The 25,976-nt window shown below is 42.7% G+C and overlaps 1 long non-coding RNA gene, 1 other non-coding gene and 1 pseudogene across 6 annotated transcripts; 1 reads left to right on the forward strand and 2 right to left on the reverse strand.

The window, feature by feature from the left end:
* Window positions 1-3,570: 3,570 nt before the first annotated feature.
* On the forward strand, window positions 3,571-4,069 carry LOC102116767 (probable ribosome biogenesis protein RLP24 pseudogene; annotated as a pseudogene).
* Window positions 4,070-6,683: 2,614 nt separating this feature from the next.
* TRNAM-CAU (transfer RNA methionine (anticodon CAU)) lies at window positions 6,684-6,755 on the reverse strand. The gene has a single exon. It is a non-coding gene; the product is annotated as a tRNA-Met (tRNA).
* A 7,807-nt stretch (window positions 6,756-14,562) lies between these two features.
* On the reverse strand, window positions 14,563-24,852 carry LOC135970681 (uncharacterized). 5 transcript variants are annotated; one of them, XR_012434117.1, is made up of 3 exons: window positions 21,230-24,852; window positions 16,765-19,081; window positions 14,563-15,998 (listed from the first exon to the last, which is right to left on the reverse strand). It is a non-coding gene; the product is annotated as an uncharacterized lncRNA (long non-coding RNA). The 5 variants fall into 5 exon arrangements; XR_012434116.1 differs by lacking the exon at window positions 14,563-15,998 and having other exon boundaries at window positions 16,381-17,544; window positions 18,935-19,057; XR_010586478.2 differs by lacking the exon at window positions 14,563-15,998 and having other exon boundaries at window positions 16,381-17,544; window positions 18,935-19,081.
* Between the last annotated feature and the right edge of the window lie 1,124 nt (window positions 24,853-25,976).

Below are 25,976 nucleotides of genomic sequence, written 5' to 3' on the forward strand. Positions count from 1 at the left end.
CTTCTTGGTCCTTTTAATGGAAAAACCTAGGAAATACATGTGTATGTATACACATATAATCATATGTACTTACACATGTGTATGTGCATATACACACATATTTGCATGTATTCATGCCCATACAAGTACATACACATATTTTAAAAATCATGAGCTCGGCTGGGTGAGGTGGCTTACGCCTTTAATCTCAGCACTTTGGGACGCCAAGGCAGATGGATCACCTCAGCTCAGGAGCACGAGACCAGCCTGGGCAACACGGTGAAACCTCGTCTCTACTAAAATACAAAAAATTAGGTGAGCGTGGCGGCATGCACCTGTAATTCCAGCTACTGGGGAGGCTGAGGCAGGAGAATCGCTTGAACCTGGGAGGCGGGGGTTGCAGTGAGCCGAGATTGTGCCACTGCACTCCAGCCTAGGTGACAGATACTCCGTCTCCAGGAAAAAAAAAAAAAAAAAATCATGAGCTCACTTCCATACCTCCCATTTCTATCCATTAGTCTCTTCAGGATTCTTTCTTACATTCTCCCATTCTATATTTTTATGTGTCCCTTTTGAAACCCCTAATTCCAACAAGATTAGCATATTTACTCACTTGCTCTATCATATAATACATGTACGATAGTTTTGGAATTGCTTTGCCCATCTACTAACAAAAATTATCCATTAAAAGAGATTCAGTAGGTAGTTGTAACAACTAACCAAACAAATAAATAGAGTTAAAGATTTGTTTGCATTTCTCCATACACACACCCCTGTCCCCCTACCATCCTCACTCTCTTGGCCAAAGAGTGAAGGTGTACTGTCAAATGCCCTGTCCACAAATTATGTTCTTTTCCTTTCCATGTAGTCATAATATGGAATAAAATTGAGTTCATTTGCTTTAACTTGCTTTCAACCTTAGTTTTCTCCACTCCCCATCCTTAATATTAGTTTTTGAAAATGTAGGTTGGCCGGGTGCGATGGCTCATGCCTGTAATCCCAGCACTTTGGGAGGCTGAGGTGGGTGGATCGCCTGAGGTCAGGAGTTTGAGACCAACCTGGCCAGTATGGTGAAACCTCATCTGTATTAAAAATACAAAAACTAGCCGGGTAACGTGGCACGTGCCTGTAATCCCAGCTGTTCTGGAGGTTGAGGCAGGAGAATCATTTGAACCTGAGAGGGGGAGGTTGCAGTGAGCCCATATCGCTCCACTGCACTCCAGCCTGGGTGGCAGAGTCAGACTCTGTCTCAAAAAAAAAAAAAAAAGGTAAAATATTCATACGCTTTCAAAAGTTAAAGGTCTAACAAAAGGTGAACTCAGAGAAGTGGCCTCCCATATTCCTTGCACTCCATTTCCCCCAAGTCTCTTAACACCATTTTAGGTAACTGGTAATGGTGGAGGGTGTCCAGGTTCTGGCATCTCAAATGAAGAATTGGACAAAAATGCACAAACAAAGCAATGAAGAAATAAAGGGTTTTATTGAAAATGAAAGTATACTCCACAGTGTGGGAGCGGGCCTGAACAGCGGCTCAAAGGCCCCAGTTACAGAATTTTTGGGAGTTTACCCCCTGGAGAATTCTATTTGTTATTTTGGAAGTCCTATGTAAACAGAGAAGATGAGGTAAAGTTACAAAGTCATTTACAGCATGTGCCCTATGGAGAGGATATTTCCTGTTATAGCTGAAGTATGAACTGGCCTTATGTTCCCTCCTCCAGACCTTATTTTCCTGTCTCATCTCCTCCCTGAGAGATGTGATCCCCATAAATCTTTATGGGAGGCAGAGGGACTGATGGTCTTTTTTCTGTAACTGCTTCATGCTACCTTGGAGTGTAGCCCCTACCTATTGGGGATCATGGAACTCTCTCCCTGTTCTGTCTAGTGGAGGGTAGCTTCTTGATGGCCGGGGTGGTGTCTTCACATGGAGCTGGCTGGAACCTTTGTTTCATGATCATCTGAAGCTTGGTGGTTTCTAAGCAAGAGGAAATGAATTTGGTTAAAATATTTAATGGGAACTTCAGGGGTGGATATCTATGCTCTCAGTAATGTTTGTTATAGAGATTTGCAGGAGAAAAAACAAAACCCGGTTTGTTCTAGAATCTATGTGTTTCCTTAAAGTCTTAGCAGAAGTGACTCCATTTTGGTTTGGTTTGGTTTGTTGGGGCCTAGTGTATAAGCCTAGTCCGAAACAATGGCCTCCCAGAATTTTGTTTAAAAAATTTCCCCTTTTTGGTCAGGTTCTCAGTTAGGTGACAGTGTAACCAAAACTTGGGGCCTTAGCGCCACTCTCAGTTACCATCATTTTGGGCTTCCGGTCTCAGTATATCATTCATAGGTTAAGGGGCCTCATAGTTGCACATTTCCTTCAGCTCTTATTATTCCAGTTGAAGAAAGACCATTTGACATTCTAGAGATGGCTGCATACAAGCATTTAAAACCTTTGAGGGAATACAGTGCACCAGGGAGAGTATTATTATGACTATTGGGAGGATGATACCAAGAGTTTGGAGTGTGCTGCTCACCCAAGGTCCCCATAAACCAAACCTCCTAAAATCAAATAGATCAAAGGATCAGCTAGATAAACAGTTTACCCACTTGACTGAGCAATTTCTTTGTCAATCTTCTACCACTGAATTTCCACGTAATCTTCATTTGATGTATTTCTCCATAGGCCACAAGTGCCGGCAGCTGCATAGATACTTCTCTGTTTAGCCAATTCTGTCATAACTTTCACAAGAGAATTTAGAGTCTATTGTGTAACTATAGCCTTTACAGTAGAATTTGCTATAAGACCTATTGTGAGGGATATATTTCTAATCATTGCTTGCTTCTTTTACTTTAAACCATGGAAAAAGGACCTAACAAATGATGTCTTTTTAGAAGAGTGAAGGCCTTCCAGCAATGTTCTCTTTAACCCATGATGTGGGTTAAGAGGTGTGAACCAATGTTTTGTTTTTGATTATGAGGCAAAGCATGTACCTTGAAAGTTTCTTACCTACATTGGGCCTTCATCTTTTATCTATCAAAGTATAAGTTTATCCATGTAAAAAGCTGGCTATAAACTCCTTCACAAATAAGAGTATACACCATAAGTGCCCATAACAGACACCTTTTCCACTTCTATTTTTTGTAGAGGCATGAGCAAGAAAAAAATATTCAAAGATAAGTTTCATGACAGTAGAAATCTAAATCTGTGACCTTGAGAAAAACTGTTCATATTAAGGATGTCATCCTCTTCTTGGGAGAAATTTCTCTGGTTAGTTTTATCTTAAGGTTTCCAGTGGGTACACAGCTCCAAGAGCTTGGAGGGACCCTTCTCAGTTGTGAGATTATGAACTCAAAGTTCAAGGTCCCAAAGTTTTGTTGTAGTGTGAATGGCAAGAACAGTCTTTCTCTGATGCTTCTAGAAGATTCAAACCATAAAAAGCTTTCTTTACCTGTTGAAAATACACTGTAGCATAATAATCTACTGTTACAGCATCAGCCCTCTTGCATAGGAAACCTTTTATACAACCAGAAAGCATGCACTGAAAATAACAAATGAGCTCTCAAGCTTGGTGTTTGGTTGGTGGGGACCCATGCAGGTTCAACATGTGTATCGAGAAGTGTTATTTCTGTTCAGGGCCCATCTACCCTGGTCACGGCATGATGTTCATCCACAATGATTGCAAGGTGTTCAGATTTTGTAAATCTAAATGTCATAAACACCTTAAAAAGAAGTGCAATCTCGCCAAGTTAGGTGAATCAAAGCATTCCAGAAAGCAGCTGGTAAAGAGCTTACAGTGGATAATTCATTTGAATTTGAAAAACATAGAAATGAACCTATCAAATACCAGCAAGAGCTATGGAATAAAACTATTGATGCAATGAAGAGAGTTGAAGAGATCAAACAGAAATGCTCAGCTAAATTTATAATGAACAGATTGAATAAAAATAAAGAGCTACAGAAAGTTTAGGATATCGAAGAAGTCAAGCAAACATCCATCTTATTCAAGCCCCTCTTGCAGGCAAAGGGAAGCAGTTGGAAGAGAAAATGGTACAGCAGTTACAAGAGGATGTAGACACGGAAGATGCTTCTTAAAATCTCTGTAACCATTTCTTTTATGTACATTTGAAAATGTCCTTTACAGACTTGGAACTGCTAAATTATTAGTTTATTTTTTACATAAGGTCACTTAAATGAAAAGTGATTAAAACATATCTTTCCTACATTGCCATCTGCAAAACACCAGATATTACGAATGTTAGATTGCATCTCAGTGTTAAATCTTCACTGACAGATGTACATATGTAAATCAGGAAAATTCTACTTCTAACTATAGAAGTGAATTGTGGATGCAAAATGGTTATGCCATTTGGATAATGACACGAGGCAGCATTTGCATAATAACTAATGGCAACAATTCATGGCTAGTGATGTATAAAATAAAATATTCTTTGCAGTAAAATATTCCCTTTATTAATGTTATAGAAGGGGGGCTACAACAAGGAACTAACAATTTGTATGACAGTGTCAAATGTTACTTTGATTTTAGTATTTCCTGTTTTGGTTTAGTTGCATCTTAGAAGAGCATAATGACATTGTTTAATGACACCTAATTATGCTGGACTGTTTTGACCTGGTTTAACCCTTCTGATAGGTAGTTGTGGATGTTGGGGATGAGAACTGAATAATCTTTGCCTGGAGTGACACTGCACTCTAGAATTTCCGGTTTGGAGAATACTCAGTTCTAACCTGTGATTCCTGGTGGAATACACTTTATTTTTCTAACGTAGCAATGATCTAGAAGCAGAGGAATCCTAGTGTCTTTTACAAGTTATTACATGATTTTATTTTAAAAAGCTCCTGTTTTTGGAAAGTAAAATTTATGGGTATAACATCTGTTCATTATTTGCACATAAAATAAAACCATTTAAAAAGAAAAAAAAAACAGAAAAAGAAAATAACAAATGAATAAAATTCCTTTATAAAATGTTTAAATGGCCAACCATGTGACCAAATATACCTGAACTTTGTTTTCCCAGGAATATGGCATCAAGCATTGGTTATAAACTATTTTAAACAACTTCCGTATTAGTTGGTTTAACATGAAATTATTTTCTTGATATTTAATTAATTTTTTGTTTACTTGGGTTAGTAGCTTTATACGAGAAAATTTCGTTGTTTCTGCAGTTTACAATAACTTAACATAACTATAATTAATAGCTTATACTATTTTAGAAATCCTATACAATTTTGAAATATATATTAGTGTTACAAAAATATAGCTTAAAGAAGATTGAGCATCATTTTGGCAATCCCATGTACCTAAACATGTCAAATAATCCTGTTTACCTCTCTTTTCTGGACACTTTAGAGGCCTGCTGAAGCATTCAAAAAGCCAGATGCCAGGGTAGAGATTTTTGAAATTGATGTTTGATTTTGGGAATTCAGATTACCATAAGTTATTTATTTTGCCAAAATGATGACTCAGAAATTTTAAAGCAGCAAAAAACCTTTTATAACCCTTTTGAATTTAGTCAACATGTTCACACAGAGAACCTCTTCTGTAAAAAAAAAAAGTAAAACATTCACACGCTTTCAAAAGTTAAAGGTATAACAAAGGTAAACTCAGAGAAGTGGCATCCCATATCCCTTGCACTCTATTTCCCCCAAGTCTCTTACCGCCATTTTAGGTAACCAGATTCTCTGTTTTCTGGTTTATCTTCACTATGTTTTCTTTTCATAAAGAAAAACAGGTATGTGTATGTTTTCCTAATTCCCCTTCCTTCTTGAAGAAAAGGTAGCCTACTATAATATTCATCTGCACTTTCTTTACTTAACACTATCTGCTAGAAATTATATCTCTTTTGTAGCCCCATAGAGCTTCTTCTTTCAGTTCATGTTACAGTTTATTCAACCAATCTCTTTCCTGGACATTTAAAGTTAGTTAAAATGCTTCTAGAAGGTAAGCAGACAAAATAAAGATTATTGGTCTTCTGAGTTTGCCCATGGAATTCTGATTCACATAATGCTTTAAATGTACCCCAATGTTTTCTACCATTTACATTTTTTTTTTAATCTATCAAAGTAGAATCAACCATTTTACATTTAACTTCATTGTTGCTTCTCTTTCTCATAACATTCCATGTGTCTAGTTTCCATAAGTATGGAAGGAGGAGAGTATAAAAGATGTCTTTTGGCCATTGTAACAGATTGCTTTAGAGAAGAATTCACAGTACATGAAATGAAATTAATAAATAATGCATAGAAATGAACAAAAGAGGAAAAGAAGCAGGAGGTTCCCATAGAAGCAAAAAGACAATAATGATTTACAATAACCAATGGTCTCAGGCAAAAGTCTGTAACAGTGTTTTGCCTTGGAGTGCGAGAAAATATAAAATTATATTCAACCTCAGTGTATTTTCTATTCACTGGAAGATAGGTAGTTTGTTGGAAGTTAACATGGGAATTGTCACCTCTTCTTCCCAAGTAAGATATGCCTTTCCTCTGAAATGAGTGAGAAAGGAATTATGCAAACATTTGGAGAAAGGAGAAGGAAAATGCTGAACACATATCTAAAAGTGAGATACAGCCTCTGAAAGGACTTTTAAGAGATCAAGCGTATGTATATATATAGAGAGAGAGAGACAGAGGCCATCTTCTCCCCACAACCGCGGAAGATAATTCCTCAAGAAGGAAAAAAAAAAAAAAGCCACCACCTTAGCAGAGGATGGTTTCGATCCATCGACCTCTGGGTTATGGGCCCAGCACGCTTCCGCTGCGCCACTCTGCTGGTGAAATGTCACTTTTACTCTTCTTATTTATCATGTAAGTGATCAGCCATTTTTGTCACACTGCTTTACATCTTTCTATTTTTCTTTCACCCTTTCTTTCCCGGTTTTTCCTTTCTCCTCTTGGCCTCTTAAGATCAGCTCACTCTAGAACCAGTTGACTCTAACAATCCCCTTCAAATGGTGAGTTGCCCTTTCCCAATCTACCAAATATGCTTCAAAACATGACATTTCTTTCTTCAAGAGCTGCTTTGAGCTCAGGAGCAGAAACAGGGGAAAGTCGAGCAAAGCCCTCACAAACCCTTACTTAGAGAGAATCGAGGAAGGCATTAAGTCAGACTTACTCTCCTTAGAGAGAGAGTATATTAGTCAGTTGGCTTTGTTTCCTGTCCCCAAGAAAATTTCTTTCCCAACATGGGTATTAACTATCACAAGTATTTTTGCATATTGACCTAGAAGTATTTTTGCATATTGACCTAATGCCCTTTGCAGCTTTCCGGGCACCTGGTGTACCCAAGCAGCTCCACCTTACCCCCACCCCTATCCCCGCTGTTGAATTCATGAAAAGTGGCTTCCTACTCTAACCCTTTGGTGTTATGTCTGTGAACAGCTTTCTCTCACTCAGCGAATGTGGGCTTTCCCAGACAAGGGCCCAAACAGAGACCTTTGATACTCTTTCATCCTGTGCTATGTCAACAAAGTCCCTTCTGAAACTTTTCTTTTGCTCTTTTCACCGACTTGCTTTTCCCGTTTATTCAGAGTTTCTCTGTCTTCAGGAAAGCCTTGTGTTTCCAGTTCCAGGTCAGGCATAGGATTAGTGGCCACTACTCTCCAGCAATTTCATTTACGTTTGTTTGTTTGTTTTTTCCTTCTCTAAAAAAAAAAAAAACAGGCTGAGACACTGAGGCAGATATACTGGGGTTAGGAAGATGTTCCAGAATAAGAGCATGAGAAAACTGGCTGGAATGGTTCATGTGGACAAGATGGGTACTAGCAAAAATGAACCAGGTCCCACTAGGACCTGACCTGGGGCCACTAGATTTGGAGCCATGGGTACTAACTATCACAGCAGGGATCCCCAACCCCTGGGCCACTGACCCGGTATTCCTCCTCCTGGTAGCCTGTTAGAAACCGGACCACACAGCAGAAGGTGAGCAGCAGGAGAGCCAGTGAAGCTTCATCTGTATTTACAGCTACTCCCAATCACTCTCATTACAACCTGACCTCCACCTCCTGTCAGATCATCTGAGGCATTAGATTCTCATAGGAGTTCTAACCCAATTGTAAACTGTCCATTTGAGGGATCTAGGTTTCCCACTCCTTATGAGAATCTAATGCCTGATGATCTGTCACTGTTTCCCATAACCCCCAGATGGGACCATCTATGCAGGAAAACAAGTTCAGGGCTCCCTCTGATTCTACATTATGGTGAGTTGTATAATTATTATATATCACAATGTCATAATAGAAATAAAGTGCACAATAAATGTAATGCATTTGAATCATCCTGAAATGATTCCCCACTCCCCCCTACCCCTGTCTATGGAAAAATTGTCTTCCATGAAACCAGTCCCTGGTGTGGAAAAGGTCTGGGACTGAGGCATCACAGCACTGAATTGCTGCTTACACTACAGGTGTTGCCGGAGGGCCCAGAAGGGTTTCCAGAAGCCAGTGAGACCCCAGCCCCAGCCCCAGCCAGTTTCCAGGTTCTTGACACCTTCGTAAGAAAGAATTCAGGGGGGAGTCAGAATGAAGCCAAAGGCAAGAAGCTTTTATTGCTAAGCAAAAGTACACACTTAGGGAAGTGCAGGTGAGCTCGTGAGAACGAGTCATGACCAACAGAGTTTGAGTTTTCTATTTTTATGGGCTCTTGTAATTAGAGGGTGGACTAATCATGAGGTTTTCTGGGGGAAAGGCGAAGATTTCATAAAATTGAGATGCCACCCATTTTTATATTAAATATGAGCAGGTTCAATCTGTCAGGGCCTTGGCGGGTGTGTAATTTCATATGGTAATTAGCATATAATTAGGTCTTGGGTAGGGCATGGGTCAAATCCAGTGCCATGTTGGACCCAGATGGTTTCAGACAGCTTAGCCCCCATCCTGTTTGTTAGGGTCTTATCAGCCCAAGCTCTTCCTTGTCCTTGTAACTAATTTTAACAGCTCCTTTTTTGCTGATATGTGAAATTACTGCTTGATGTTTCTCTTATGACCACCCAGCATTCCTATCAAATAGGGATGAGATTTATCACTTTCCTTGTTCCCCCCGCCCTCTCATTCCACTAGCATGAACCCTCCAGAGACTCAGGAGGCTGCAAACTAGGTGCCTGATCTCAGCCTCTTTCAGAAAATAATCTGAGTGGAAAAACATTTTTATACCCACAAGCCAGGACTCCTCCCCTCCCCTCTACCAAATGCCCTCTTTTCCTCTCAAAGGGGTTTAGGTCTGTGTTGCATGGACCTCCTTTCTTCACAGGAAAACCAGTGAGGAAGTGGAAGGAGGAGACTGAGCATCTGCCATGTAATATGCAGTGGTGTACCTCACTTATTGCTCACCTCCGTTAAAAGTGATGAGGCTGTCTTTGTCTTACAGATGAGAAGACTGAGGCATAGATCTGTCATCCTTCACCCGTACGTTTCAATTTCATGTCTATGTTTATCAGGATGCTTTTTTTTGGGGGGGGGGGAAGGGTCTTGCCCTGTCACCCAGGCTGCAGTGCAGTGGCACGATTGTAACTCACTATAACCTTGACCTCCTGGGCTTAAGTGATCCTCCCACCTCAGCCTCCCCAGTAACTAGAACTACAGGCCCACACCATCACACCTGGTTAATTTTTTTTTTTTTTTTTTTTTTTTTTTTTGTAGAGATTAGGTCTTGCTAGGCATGAGCCACCAGACCTAGCTTTCGTTTTTAAAAGGTAAAGGATCCGACACTTCAGAAGAAAGGTAAAGGAAGAATTTTTAGAGAAACCAGTTCAGAAGAAGCTGTTAATGGTACTTACAGGAAACATAAATGTTTGAATGACAAGACTGGGAAAGAATTAATGCACCATGGGACAATTATCATAAAGACAGTGGTGAGGAGATGGTGTGGAGAGTTGGGGGAAGGGAGGAATCAGCAGTTTCCCAGATCTGGAATTACAACAGGGCCCCAAGTTCCCATCCCACCATCAGGAAAGATACCCGATGAGAACCCCAAATGGACCTGCTGATGTTTCTTCACCACTACCTTGCAAGTCCCTTTCCTCGTGTTCATGTGGGGACCTGCAGGTCATTAATTTACAAATCATGAGGAGCTTTTTCCCAAGAGACATTTAGCAATGAGCTTGGGCGATATCCTTAGCGCTGTAGTGGTGGCAGAGCTTTCCTCTAAGCATTCAGAGAGCTTTCCTAAGCTCCTAACACCTCCTAAAGGAGCTGTTAAAATTAGCTACAAGAACAAGGAAGAGCTTGCGCTGATAACACCCTAACAAACAGGATGGGGGCTAAGCTGTCTGAAACCGTCTGGGTCCAACATGGCGGTGGATTTGACCCACGCCCTACCCAAGACCTAATTATATGCTAATTACCGTACCCTAATTACACACCCTCAGAGAGCTTTCCTCTGGCTGCTTGAAGGAAAGCTCTGCCTACCACAAATGCAACGAGTAACCCTGGCACCCAATTGCGTTTTCGCGGCTTGCTAAAGGCCTGCTTTCCAAGGCTGCCAGGCCTTGCTGAGTTTGCACAAACGCACGCGGCCTGCGGGAGCAGGCGTCCGGCTTCCTGGGGCGCGCCGCCTGGTGGAAACTGCGGGGAAGGAGCGACACGAGCAGGTAACTCGCCAGCAGGTTCTCGTTTGCTGAAAAGGTGTTTGGAAATGGCTTTGAAAAGTGACTCTCACGTAAGCCTTTGGTTGCTGCTCTTCCTACACATCACGAGTAAGGCCCTCCTCCCCTCAGCGAAGATTCTACAAATCAAGAGGCCAGGATGAGGTTGGTTAAGGATTGCTTTGTGTGTGCACGACGGGTATAGGCCAGGAGGGAGGCTGAAAATGCACCGCGCGTCTAGGGTCATACCACCCTGAACGCGCCCGATCTCGTCTGAAAATGCACCGCGGGCGGTTCACAACTGTCAAAACGTAGGACAGCATTGTAGCCGGCAGGTTCGAACCTATGCAGACAGACGTAATTATATTTTCATCGCCTTAAGCATCCGGAGGCTGCACCACATTGTCTGCCAGTCACTTCATGTTATGTTGTCTTGCCGGTTGTTATCTGTTTTAAAGCTAAGGAAACTTAGGGATGGGGGTTGTTGTGGACTGAACTGTGTCCATCAAAATTCCTGTGCCAAACCCCTAATCTCAATGTGACTGTATTTGGAGATAGGGCATTTAAGGAGGTAATTAAGGTTAAATGAGGTCAAAATGGTGAGACCCCAATCCAAAAGGATGGGAGAGGGGGAGACGGAGGAAGGGGCCTACTCTAATGACCTCATTTTAATCACTCCTATAAAGACTGTCACCAAACATGGTCATATTCTGATATATTGGGGGTTAGAACTTCAACATACGAATTTGTGGGGGGCCGGGCAGGGGGACACACGGTTTAGCCCATTACAAACGTATACACTTTAAGGATTGTTATATCTTCCTGAAGAATTGACCCTTTTATTATTATATAATGCCACTCTTTATTCCTGGTAATTTTCTTTGCTCTGAAGTCTACATTGTCTGAAATTAAAATTACTCCAAGCTTTCTTTTGACTAATGTTAGCATAATATTCCTTTTCCCATGCCCCATTACACTGTGGCTTGTGTTTCCCTAATCATGCAGCTGAAAGTCCTACAACCCAAGATCGCTCTCCAGGAATCAATGTGCAGTTCTGAAAGATATGCACGCCTCCCACTGTTCATGCACAGTGAATGACGGTAATAAACACCAGTGCAGCAGCCTAGGTTGTGTACCATCAGGTTTTCCACATTCACAGAGAAGAACCAAAGCCCTTTGTACATGGCACTGGCTGAGCTCCCATGCAAAAGCCACTTCCACTTTGCCAACCACACAAGTGAGCCAACTCAAAAGTGGATTCCCCAGCTGACACCATGTGGAGAAAAGACAAGCTGACCCTGCCCAAACTGCAAATCAGGGAGCAAAATGATGTTATTATTGTTTTAAGCCACTATGGTCTTGGTGGTTTGTAATGCAGCAATATATAAACGGAGAAATAAAAAACAATAGTGAGAGGGTAACATTTTTTTCCATCCTTTTTGGGGGTAGGGGAATGAAGTACTCAGTTTCAAATATGTTGAATTTAAGGTACAGGGTAACTCAAGTAGAGATGCTTGAGTAGGATAATAGGATATAAGGAATAGCCTCAGGCAAGTTCTGGACTGCAGATATGAGAGGAGATAGTATAAAACTGAAGGGCCAACAAGGAATTATAGTGAGGTATTATATAGGAAACTGAGAGGGGAAAAAGGGCCAAGACTAACACTTGAAAAATTGCTTTTTTTTTTTTTTTCTCGAGACAGAGTCTCACTCTGTTGCCCAGGCTGGAGTGCAATGGGGCTAATTTTTGTATTTTTAATACAAACAGGGTTTCGCTACATTGGCCAGGCCTGTCTCAAACTCCTGATCTCGTGATCTGCCCGCCTTGGCCTCCCAAAGCTGGGATTACAGGCATGAGCCACCACGCCCAGCCCTGAAAAATGTCTTTTTTTTTTTTTTTTTTTGAGACGGAGTCTTGCTCTATCGCCCAGGCTGGAGTGCAGTGGCTCGATCTCCGCTCGCTGCAAGCTCTGCCGCCTCCCGGGTTCACGCCATTCTCCTGCCTCAGCCTCTGGAGAAGCTGGGACTACAGGTGCCCGCCACTACGCCTGGCTTTTTTTTTTTTTTTTTTTTTTTTTTTGTACTTTTAGTAGAGACGGGGTTTCACCGTGTGTGCCAGGATGGTCTCCATCTCCTGACCTCGTGATCCGCCCGCCTCAGCCTCCCAAAGTGCTGGGATTACAGGCGTGAGCTACCGCGCCCCGCCGAAAAATGTCATCTTTTAAAGCTTGCGGTTGGCCTTACAGGAGAGAATTTGTAAGGAAAAAAGGATTTGGTGTCATTGATGCCATGGGAAATGTTTTAGGAAGTGTAAATATCAAGAAGGCAAGTAAAATGAAGACCAAAGGATATCAAATGGATTCAAAAATGAGGTCATTAGCAAAAATTATCACTATGTGGACCATCAGGAATAGGAGTCAGAATGCTTCCACCCATTGCCTCCTGGGCTACAGTCTTACCAATTGCTTGAGTCAGGTGAGACAGCACATACTCACACACCACAAGTTATATAAAGCAGTTTATTACTTACAGATAGGCAGCAAGAGACAACAGAAGCCTAAGATTCATAACAAGCTAGTCCTCCTGCATGACTGGCACCTGTTGATTCTGTAAACTGCAAGGGCCTCCCTCTGATTGGTTCCAGTAGCATGTATCAGATGTGGGGAGGCCATCAACCTCTTATTTAGGAACCTAAATAAGTCTGTGGAGTAGGGGCACTTGGAGGCAGCCCCACTACCAGCCCTTGGATTGCCTCCTCCCAAGTTAGCCTTTTGTATTTAATTGACAGATTAAATTTGTCAAATTTGATCCCCATTCTGCTGCCAGGCTAGCAAAGTATGATAAAGTTTTTCAATGGCCTTGCCAAAGGCTATTCCAAGGGGAAGAAGTAAAATCAATTGGTTATGCCGGGCCAAGGGCTCTGGTCTATTAAATCATCAATATTGCAACTAGATAATATTGTATCATCCAATTCTCCCTTCTGGAGGTTGGATAGCCATCAGCCTGGGGCCACCCTGCACAAGGCTGTGACAGCCTCATGTCCTGACTGCCAAGGGCACAATGGAAGGTTAGGCAAACCACCCTGGATGGGAAAAGAGCCTAGAATGCTAGACACCAACCAAATAAGAAAAGATTCCAGGTTGTGGGCATGGTGATCTATAGCCATGGCTCGTTGGATCACCCTGAACATCTGCTGCAACACTGGGTTGTGAGCCAATCTACCCAGGCTGTGCCATTCTTTTCATGACAGCAGAATGTTCTGCCACTCCTCATCAACTACCTGAGATAGCCAAGAAAACATGTCTTCTCTTGGTTTTTGCCCATAGCTGTCCTTGAGATCACTAATTTGTCTTTCTGTGAAGGAGAGCATTTTGATGATTTCTTGCTGAGCTACCCCAACATTCTTGCACTGCTGGGTAAAGATGGGCTGCGTCATGCACATTCATTCCTTCTTAAGTGCCTCAGAGACTCTTCTTATAGCCTCTTGGGTGTCTTAGGGTCTGAGTATCCATTTCCCAAGATCTCCATCCTGGAGAATGAGCAATCGCATATGTGTCCCAAAGCTAGAGGACAGAGTTGCATATTCCTCTGTTTCCATATTCCTTTCTCTCTGCCTCAATTCATGCAGCCAGCTCATTCACATCTGTGGGGAGGTGACATATGTCCCACTTATCATTCCTCCTTCCCCATAAAACATCCTGAAGCATGTCTGGCTCCTGCAGCCCTCTGCCCTGGACTGAGTACTAAAGGGCATTGCCCCTCCCTCTTAGCCCATAAGTCATGGTTCTGTCAGACCAGACCCTACTGCTATACCAATTTTATGAAGCAGGTTCACTAATTACCCGTCCCAAAGAAGAACTCTCACTGCATGAAGAATAGCAAAAATCATCACTGTGCTAACCACCGGGAATCAGAACATTTCCACCCACAGCATCCTGGGCTGCAGTTTTACTAATTGCCTCAGTCAGATGAGACAGACTACATTCACATGCCACAAGTTATATGAATCAGGTTTATTATTCACAGATAGGCAGTAAGAGACAACAGAAGCCTAAGATGCACAGCAAGCCAGTCCCCCAAGGTTCAAGAAAACTGCCAGGGTGGATGCAGTCTCCACTGCATGCTCCCCATTTGCACCACACCTAAGGGACCCTGAAAGGTAACCCACCCTGGGTTATATACCTCAGGGGCAACAGGATGCACTGGGCAAAGCTTTGAAGGACATCTTTTTAGGGAAGGCAATCCAGGGCCCTATCCCAGCTTCTGTCCCCTTGGTCTCTAATGCCAGGAGTGAGGATGCAGAAGGGACCCCATGGGGAAGGAGAGATTGGGGGAGGCAATTTCTCCTCTCCCCACCCTCTTTCTCACCCCTTGTACATTAAACTCCTCCTTGCCCCCGTGCTGGGGGGCACTTGGAGGCTTTCTCTGGGAAAGGGTTTTTAGCTTGAACTTTAATAGACCTGGGTGGATCAGGAAGAAGGACCCTGTACTTCTGTCCTTAATCAGATGAGGGCCAGGTATGTGAGAACCTTATATTCAGGCATGTCCTGGAGGACCGAACCCACAGAATGATGATGGCGCAAAGTACCACAAAAGAGCGGAGGAAAAGTCTCTCTGACTGCACCCTAGGGTTTCATTTCTGCAAACAGATGACTGGGCCCCTGTTCATCCCCAACCTCACTGGCAGATTAGGCCTAAGAGGAGGGGATACCACCACTTGCACATGTCCCTGTTGAACAGCTCTCATATGCTGGAGCAGCTGCGAGTTGATGGGTGTCTGATTTCTGAATATGATTTATCCAAATTCACTCACATTTCAGATGTGGATTTATTTTCCAAGGGAATGTTGAGATTGCCACCATTAAAGGAAACTCAGTTACTTGCATAAAGTGGCAAAGACCTTCTTGACCCAACTCTAGTCAGCCTCCTTTGTAAGTACTGAAAGCCCAGACCATGGGTTTTTCTCTTTGGTTCACTTATTCTAGTTTTAGCAAGAATCCTGCTAAGTTTAGTGAAAAATCTTCACCCTTGGTCTGATCACCCTAGATATTTTATCAAATTCCTTATGTCTCACCTTGATATCTAATACCCTGGCCTCCTGGCTTTTTGTTGTTGTTGTTGTTTGCTTATTTGTTTGTTTTTGAGACAGAGTTTTGCTCTTGTTGCCCAGGCTGGAGTGCAATGGCGCAATCTCAGTTCACTGCAACCTCTGCCTCCCAGGTTCAAGCGACTCTCCTGCCTCAGCCTCTCGAGAAGCTGGGATTACAGGCATGCGCCACCACACCTGGCTAATTTTGTATTTTTAGTAGAGACAGGGTTTCTCCATGTTGGTCAGGCTGGTTTTGAACTCACGACCTCAGGTGATCCACCCACCTCAGCCTCCCAAAGTGCTGGGATTACAGGGGTAAGCCACGGTGCCTGGCCTTCCTGGCCTGTCTTTAGAAAAAAAAAAAAAAAAAAAAAATCTGTTAGATCAGTTTAGCAAAGAATTACCCTACTTCTCAGTAATTTTTCAGCCATTAACCCCCACCCTGAACCTTTGCTATAAACCTTCACTTGTTCTTTTGTATTTGGAGTTAAGCCTGATCTCCCCTACTGCAAAACTCCATTATAGTAGTCCCTTGAATAAAATCTGCCTTACCATGTTTAGCTAGTGTCATGAATAATTTTTCTTTAACTAAAAAACATAACAGAATAGCACAGATCAATACTAATAAATCCAAAAACACTAAAGAAAAAAGGTATAATCTAATTGGCTTACAGTAAGGGACAGTTGAAATAATATTAATTGATGGCATATAATCAATTAGTAATAAAATGTAAATTAATTTTATTTCAGATATGCTCTAAATTCCAAAAAAGCATAGGAGAAGGAAGAGACTTCTTATCTGGATACAAATATTTTAATGTAACCAAATAACTAAATTTTATTAAACAAGTATGAAGTTTAACCTAATTTATGAGTAAAAACATATGCCAAAAAGAATAAACTGGAGTGCATCAATCTCCTGAGAATTTGAGACACAAATAGTTTTAAACACATATGAAAATGGGTACTTCTAATAACAAATAGGTAATAAAGGAATGTGACTTTTAGAAATAAGTCCATTTAAATACCATCTGTGAACAATAAATTCTTCAAACTCTTTCAGAGCTGCCGGTGGCTGGAGCCCTGTCTTCCGAATGGATGAGAGGCACCTACCGGCCAAGGGTTCAGGTGACATCACAAGAAATGGCGCGGATTCCTACTGCCCTGTGTCTTGGCTTCCGCATCAGCGAACTCCGCCTTCGGTCTTCCAGGCGGCCTGTATTGCTTAGGTGGTAGCAGTGGCCCCACCAGCCCAGCCCCACAGTCCCTGGGACTCCAGTCTTTGGCTCTTACCAACCCTACCTGCGCTGTGGTGCTCGGGCCCAACTCCTCACCTGGATGCAGTGGCTTAGGGGTTGGGTGAACAGACTGACTTGAGCTCGGAGTCCTGAGCCCAGACCTTTCAGGCCAGGGGCAGTCCAAGTTTGGAGACCCAGTCCCTTCTATGTTTCCAGATCTGCAAAATTCAGTAAAACTATACCCAAATGACCAGTATGGGCCACGGGGCACTGAGAATGCAGAGAATCATGAGAGCCACTCTCCTTCCTCGCGCCCAGATCCCAACAGTCACCAGAACACTGCGGATCCCACTCTCTGCTCCCCAACGACAGTTACCTTGGCAAGTCAAGACCCCAGCCATTGTCACCAGAGGAGAGAGGCAGAGGGAGATTTGGCTACAAAGAAAAGGAAGACAATGTGATCTTGAATCAGGATACTACGCTGCTGACTTTGAAAATGAGAGGAGGAGGTATGAGCCAAGGAATGTCCTTGTAGAACCTGGAAAGACCAAGGAAAGCTGCTTCACCTCTGGCACTTCTGGAGGGTGTTAGAAACCCTATCTGACATTTTCATTTTGGTCCACTGAAACTGATTGCAGATTTCTGACCCCTAGACCTGTAAGGGAATAAAGACATATTTTTTAGGCACCAGACCTGAGTTTAAGAGACCTTAGTCTCTTAACGCCAAGTTAGAAGCTGCATAGTCAAGCCACCTACAACCCCCGGGGCAGGGCAAAGATAGGGACCTACATGATACTCCTTTTAGAACAACTCTGTATTCACACCCTTAACTCGAGTTGAGTTTAGTGAAACAAGAAATTATCCAAGCTGAAGTAGAGAGAGAGAGAGAGGGAGAGAGAGAGACCCATAAGGGAATATTTCTGCCCAGTTTCCATTTCGCGTGGGTGGCACACGTGACAACCACTACATTACAAAAACCACCATACACCTAGGAGCTATCTTTAAAATTTGAAATGGACATTTCCTGAATGGCTTGCATTCAGTATTGTGAAACTATTTTTTCTTTTAGAGCATTTTCATATTTGTGGCCCTTTTTTTCTTTCCTTCTGTATTCCATTTATCAAAACCAACAATACCCAAAATCCATGATTCAAGACAAAGGAAGGCTTTCGCCCAGTGACCCAAATCCTCACAAATACCATGTCATCATGTCAGGAAACTTCAGGCAGAATAAGGAGGAATTTTATTTCAATACCATTGTCCATACTGTCCTATGCCTTTTTCTGTATCCTTCCAATACACCCAAACATTAACCTCTTGATTACAAAAAAAAAAAAAAGACTTTTTAGAAACCAGGATGCAAAGGGAGGGGCTTTGGAGACCTTTAGCATTTTCTGTCAAGGAAACGCTTTGCCATAAGAGACTGTGGAATGAGGTGGGGTGAGGGGACCACCTGTGACCAGTTATCTTCCTGGCCAGCAAGACGGCAGGGGACTGAGTGTAATCAGGTGTCTTCCAAGAGGTGGCAAGCATGCCAGTCAGATAATTTAACTTAGTTTCTTCCCCTCCTCACACAATTTGCCACCATTCCCTCTGGCATTAGTCATTCAGCTACTGCCTCACCCACTGTATTTTGTGTAACTCTGTAATTTTAATTTTGGTATTGTACTGTACATCCTGATAATATATTTTGTTTCTTAGATTTTACTTTGCACTGAAAACTCCACCTGTTGTGGTATATATACATCTGCTTCATTAGCTGTGACTCCCGCAGAACATGAAACTTCATACAAACTTGTATTCACTGCAATATTTACTCATTCTGGTGATGGACATGCAGGTTACCCCAACTCTCTGCTGCCTGAAGTTGCTGCAGTGACTAGATTCTATGAAGCCACTACAGAGCTAAGCTGGAATTTCACTGAGAGACATTCGTAGAAGTGGAATTGCTGGGTAGTCGTCAAAAAGGCTATACAGAAATAAACACTTGTTTAATGCCCATACAGTGAAATCTAAGACCTAGATTGTTAAGATAAAGATCTTACCTTAGCCAGGTGTGGTAATGGGCGCCTGTAGTCCCAGCTACTAGGGAGGCTGAGACAGGAGAATGGCATGAACCCGTGAGGCAGAGCTTGCAATGACCCGAGATCACGCCACTGCACTCCAGCCTGGGCAACAGAGCAAGACTCCGTCTCAAAATAAATAAATAAATAAATAAATAAATAAATAAATAAATAAAATAAACGATCTTACCTTCATTTCATGTAGAAATTCATACTTTTAAGATTTTTAGTATGACAAATCAAAACACAGGAAGTATACCTAACTCACTGTGGTCTCAGAAAAATTCCCAGGGGAAAGTGCCTTGCGGTAAATCTAAAACAATGAGTAAACTTATGGTAAAGAATGACGGATTTGGGAGAATCATCCAACTGAATGAAAATTAGACATGAATGAAATGTCCTCCCATAGTAATTGAATCTGTCAGCAGTGACCTAAACCTGTGAAACCAGAGAGCTTACACGGCTCTGTCACCCCCACAACCCTCATGGCCTGATTTCAGCCCTTTAGGGAGAGCTTTGTTTGGTTCTAGGGCTTCCTGAGGGATGCAGGATAAATTCTCTGACTTTAACACCTTCTCTGTGGATTTTTCTGGGCCAAATTCACAGAAGTGGAACACTAGAAACTTCCTTTTTCAGTTCTTTGAATTTGGTTTTAAGATCAGCGATATTTTTCTGTGAGGAAGCTGCCTCTCTTTTTATTTAGACAGAGGTACAAGGCAGGAAAAGACTTTTTCTTTTCCTTTTTTTTCTGTTTCCTTAAAACACACAAGATTGAGCTCAGGCGTTCTCTTTATCAAAGTCTTCCTGTAGCCAAAAGAGGGTCTGGCTGATTGTCACTTGTAGAAAAAAGCCAAAAGAACAAGAATGAGGTATAATTAAAAACAGAGTGAGTTTTATTATCCATGCTAGCAACAGGGAGTGTGGCCGGCCAAAAGTTGCCACTCTTCAATTTCTAGAGAGAGGCCAAACATTTTAAGAAGAGGAGCTTGTAATGCAGAGGGGCAAGAGGCAGGAGGTGCCCAGTGGGTGTCTCATTCTGATGGCTTATCTTGAATTATTGTTTCAACTGGTGAAGGGGCCAGTGACACGTAGGCCCAATCAAGTTACAAATTAATGATGGTCAATCTAGCAGATAATCTCTAGCCAACAGTGAATATTGTCCTTGAATTAATCTCCTACTGGAGAGATAATTCTGGAGATGCCTGGTCTGCATCAGGATTCAGCCCCTGAAGCTTCTAAGGAAATATATGACCAGATAAGAGGGCATGGTATGAGTTTAACAAGCATCCAGGTAAATAAATGAGCATAAGGCATGGGAGCATAATATGGGAAAGGGAAGGCAGTTTTAATGCCCATTCCAAGGCAGTAATTCAAGACAAAAGAAAACACATCTGCAGTTTGTCTCAAAGCTATGTCTAGAAACTGGGGAGAAAGAAGGAAAGAAACAAAGTTTTTAAAACATGGTTTGGAGCTAAGCTGTTTGGTTACATTCCAACCTCCCACAAGATTTTGCTGTTTTTTGTTGTTATCAAAACAAGTAATAGGCCAGGTGCAGTGGCTCACACCTGTAATCCTAGCACTTTGGGAGGCTAAGGCGGGCGGATCGCCTGAGGTCAGGAGTTTGAAACCAGCCTAGCCAACATGGTGAAACTCCGTCACCACTAAAAACACAAAAAAAGTAGCCAGGCATGGTAGTGGGCACCTGTAATCCCAGCTACTTGGGAGGCTGAGGCAGAAGAACTGCTTGAACCCAGGAGGCGGAGGTTGCAGTGAGCCAAGATCATGCCACTGTACTCCAGCCTGGGCAACAGAGCAAGACATCATCTCAAAAAAAAAAAAAAAAGGTAATCAGAGCCTGGACAACATAGTGAGACCTCATCTCTACTACAAAAAAAGTAGAGACCAGCATGGTGGTACTCATGGTTGTGCATGCCTGAAGCCCCAGCTACTTGGGAAGCTGAGGCAAGAAGATTGTTTGAGTCCAGGAGTTCGAGGCTGCGATGAGCTAAGATCGTGCTACTGCACTCCAACCTGGGTGACAAAGCAAGGTTCTTTCTCATTCATTCATTCATAAGTACATACAGAAACTACAATAATTTGGATGGAGAGTTTATTGAAACAATTGGGTAAGGAGTTACATGTTGATTATAGAGGAAAAAGAAAGTTATGGAATTGTCTTCTTTACTACAATGAAACTTTAAATGGCAAACTTTAAGTGACACAATCTTAAATTATAAAAGAGAAGAGAAATTGATTTGTTTCTAAGTGTCCACTCACCTATTTTATGAAAAATCCTCTCTGTGCTTAGGGGTAAAGAGCGGATTGTCCAATTCTCTGCTTTGCTGAAAGGAGAACCCTCTTCCTTCTTAGAAATCCCTGAAAAAATTATCTTGGATGGAAACTCACAAGTCCAACTCTTGCTGTTTTAAGGAAGCCAGTCTCATTGGTGAGCACGCCCCAGGTGCCTACTCAGATAGACACCATGGGAAAGTGGGGTGGGGCTCAGAGCAGGCAGGCAATTGCAGAGCATGGCGGGAGAGGAGGGCGCTGGTGATGTGAGCTTCAGCTTGCTCAGGATAAAGGAAGGAGAACAGAGGTTCTTGAGATGGCTCTGGATGAAGGAGGGAGAATGTAAGTTGTTTTATGCGTTTGATAATCTAGGAGTGAGGAAAAGGTACAATGTTTCCACCCAGTTCTGAACTAGCGGTCTTTTGTGTGTTAGGCAAGTGTGTGATAACCATTATACCATGAAACATGTCGGTAGAATTCCCTCCAAGTGGAGGATGGTATGTGTATGTCTGGACAATTCAGGTTTGGAAACATTTCCTGTTCACATGATGGTTTTTTTTGTTTGTTTTTTTTGTCTGTAATCCTTTCATATCTCTCAGACTTTTCACTTATAAAATCAACAATATCACATCCTGATTGATATTTGCCTACCACAAATGAGTAGCTGTGTTCACTAAATATATTTGCTAGATTGCCCAGCAACCTATTCATAATACCCAAAAGAACTAGAGACATCCCAAGTGCCAGCCATCACATGAATAAGTTTGCATAGAATAATCAGTTCCAGTAAGAAAGAACAATCTACAACTGCATGTATGAACCTTACAAACTTGACCAAAATAAACCAGACACAAAACAGGATGCATTCTGTGGTTCCACTGATTTAAATTACAAAGCTAGCAAGACTCCCTTCAGCTGTTAGAAGTCAGAATAGTGATTCCCTCTGGGAAGAGTGGATAGTGACTAGAAAAGGACCAGAGATGCTGTTGAGCCATGTGCTGGTTAGGTGGGTATGTTCAGTTTAAGTAGAATCATCAACATAGACATTTACATGAGGGAGAGATTGATTTTTTGAACAAGGAATTGGCTGATGCAACTGTGGGCTATCTAGTAAGTGCTAAATCCATAGGACAGGCTGTTAGAAAAGGCAAGCCATCAGTAAGGGCAGACCAGAAACAATGAAGAAAACTAATGAAACGAAAAGTTGGCTGTTTGAAAAGTTCACTGAAATTGACAAACATTTAGCAAGATTGACCAAGGGAAAAAGAAGATTCAGATTACTAAACTCAGCAATTTAAGTGGAGGCATTACTACCAATTTTGCAGAAGAAAGGATTATTAAAGAACACTATGGACAATTACATGCCAGCAAATCGGATAACCTAGATGAAGTGGACAACCTCCTAAAAGCACACAATCTACCAAAATTTAATCATAAACAGAAATCTGAATAGATCTATAACTAGTAAAAATATCCAAGAAGTAATCAGTAATATCCCAGCAAAGAAAAGTCCAGAACCAGATGGCTTCACTATCGAATTCTACCAAATTTAAAGAATTAACACCAATCTTTCTTACATTCTTCCACAAAATCAAAGAGGAGGGAATATTTACGACTCATTTTATGAGGCTAGCATTATCCTGATACCAAAGCTAGGCAGAGACATTACAGAAAATGAAAATTACTGAGCAATATCCCTTATGAATATTCACGCAAAATTCCTCAAAAAAATACTGGCAAACTGAATTTAGCGAAGTATTGAAAGGTTTATATACCATAACCAAGTAGGATTTGTTCCTGGAATGTGAGGATGATTCAGCATACAAAAGTCAATGCAATATATACCACATTAACTGAATGAAGAGAAAAAAAACTATAATCATCTTAACTGATACAGAAAAAGTATTTGACAAAATTCAGCACCTTTTTGCCAGGTGCGGTGGCTCACACCTGTAATCCCGGCACTGTGGGAGGCTGAGTCAGGCAAATAACTGGAACTCAGGAGTTCGGAGGGGAAAAAAAAAAGCCTGCCCGCTCTGAGCCCCACTCCCCATTTCCCATGGTGTCTGAGTAGGCGCCTGGGGCGAGCAGGATCCCTCCTCACAGGTGAGACTGGCTTCCTTGGAAAAGGAGTTTTCCTCCAAGACAATTTTCTCAGGGACTTCTAAATGTGGTGGTGTACACCTGTGGTCCTCGCTACTTGGCAGGATGAAGTCGAAGGATTGCTTGAGCCCTGGAGGTCCAAGCTGTAGTGAGCCAAGATCACGGCCACTGCACTCCAGCTTGGGTGGCAGAGCAAGACCCTGTCAAAACACACACACACACACACACACTCCAGCTTGGGTGGCAGAGCAAGACCCTGTCAAAACACACACATACACACACTCCAGCTTGGGTGGCAGAGCAAGACCCTGTCAAAACACACACACACACATACACACACTCCAGCTTGGGTGGCAGAGCAAGACCCTGTCAAAACACACACACACACATACACACACTCCAGCTTGGGTGGCAGAGCAAGACCCTGTCAAAACACACACACACACATACACACACTCCAGCTTGGTGGCAGAGCAAGACCCTGTCAAAACACACACACACACATACACACACTCCAGCTTGGGTGGCAGAGCAAGACCCTGTCAAAACACACAAACACATACACACACACACACACAATTTAAACCAGGAACAGAAGGAAACTTCCTCAACATAATGCCCAATTATGAAAAACATACAACTAATATCATTCTCAACAGCGAAAGACTGAAAATTTTTCTCCTACAATCAGGAATAATGGATGCCCACTTTCACCATGTCATTCAGCACAGCATTGGCCAGGAAAAAGTAAAATTATCTATGTTCACAGATAACATGACTTTTTTTTGAGAGATGGGATCTCTCTTTGTCACCCAGGCTGGAGTGCAGTGGAGCAATTATGCCTCACTGCAGCCTCGACTTCCCTGGCTCAAGCGATTACCCTGCCTCATCATCCGGAGTAGCTGGGACCACAGGCGCGTGCCACCACGCTCGGCTAATAAAAAATAAAATTAAAAAAAAATTTTAGAGACTGGGGTCTCGCTATGTTGCCCAGGCTGGTCTCGAACTCCTGGGCTCAAGCGATCTTCCTGCCTCGGCCTCCCAAAGTGCTGGGATTACAGGTGTGAGCCACTAAGCCCGGCCGTGACGTGATTTTTATATATAGAAAACCCTGAAAATTACACACACACACCCCCCCCAAACTGTTACAGCAAATAAAGAAATTTAGCAAAACAAGGATAAACAATCCACATGAGTTTCAGCAGAGAGCGCGGTGGGAAGCGGAGCGCGGCCAGCTGCTCTGGGGCCCTGCAGACCCTCTGGTCTTGGACCTAAGGAAGAGGCGGAGGCCCGGTCCCGCGGCGGCTTCTGCTCTGCAGGCTCCCAGAGTCCTTGCTGTGTCTCCCACCGGCCAGGCCCAGGCCCGAGGCAGCGGCGAACCTCTCTTCCCTTCCCACCTGGGTGACCTGGTGGCCGTCTGGTCTCCCAGACAACCCTGCCCCGCCTAGACTAAGCCCCGGCTAACCGCCAGGACGCAGCGTCTTTGTGTGGCGGCGGGTGGTGGGGGCGGGAAAAACCGCGCAGAGGCTGCCGGGGTGTGCAGGGACCGGGAAGGCGGAGCTGGGGCTGCAGATTCGTTCGCCTCTTTCCGCCACTGCGCCACGCGAATTGGGTCCAGAAGGTGCAGTTAAGTTTCTTCCCAGAAACTGTCAAGGTGGTGGTATGTTTCTTGCCCTTGCACTTTTAGTGTACTAAAATCAACGGCCAAACTCTACTATTTATAGCAATCGAAGTATTCACCCATGCGCCCAATTTCTTTGCAAATACCAAGCAGGAAAACCTCAGGTAGATGGAGGGAGCAGATAATTTGATTTTTGTTTTCCTTAATTTCACTATAGTGTCCTCCTCCACACATATAAGGGTGAAGTTTTCTTTTTTAAGATGAAACAAATTTGTCATTAATGAAAGCATTGTCAAAATCTTACTTCTCAAAGATCCTGAGCTTCAGAATCACCTGGAAGCTCTAAAAATTAAGACTTCCACAAGCCTTAACCGTACCAGAGACCCTCTGCACTAGAAGAGGGTATGGCAGGGAATCTTAGGGATAGTCCACCTGGAGAATCACTAGCATAAGTTCTGGGCTTCACATTCCCTCAGAAGAGTCCCATGAACCTGTGGTCAGCAGCTTAGGGCTGGTCTTCTTTACTGATCTGAGGGACAATAGGAAGCTTAGGACTCCCTGCATGGCATCTCTCCCGCCCAGTGGAGAAGAGCTCAACAAATTTCCTCATTAACTACAAAGTCAGATGGAAGCATATGCTACGAAAATGCCACAAAAAAAGCTGTTGCTAGATGAAAATGTCTAAATTTGCTTTAAATTATCATGGGGGTTGGCAGAGGGAGGAGAGCCTAACTGTTGAAGTAGGATCATGGAAATAAGGAGGTCCATAATATTCTCTATAATCATTTTTTTGTGTGTGTGCCATAAACAGAGGTTTATAAAACTACCTAGTATAGCATGGTGGTCAAAAACACCAGTTCTGGAGACAAACACACCTGGTAGTGTCCCTTCCTAGCTAGCATAACCTCAATACATTGTTCTAAGCCTTAACTTGCTCAAATGTAAACCGGAAATGACAAGGATAGATCTTGACTAAAGAGGCTTGACAAGGCTAAAAGTAATTCTAAAAAT

This window comes from Macaca fascicularis, chromosome 4 (genome assembly GCF_037993035.2).
Source record: "Macaca fascicularis isolate 582-1 chromosome 4, T2T-MFA8v1.1".
Taxonomy (NCBI): Eukaryota; Metazoa; Chordata; class Mammalia; order Primates; family Cercopithecidae; genus Macaca; species Macaca fascicularis.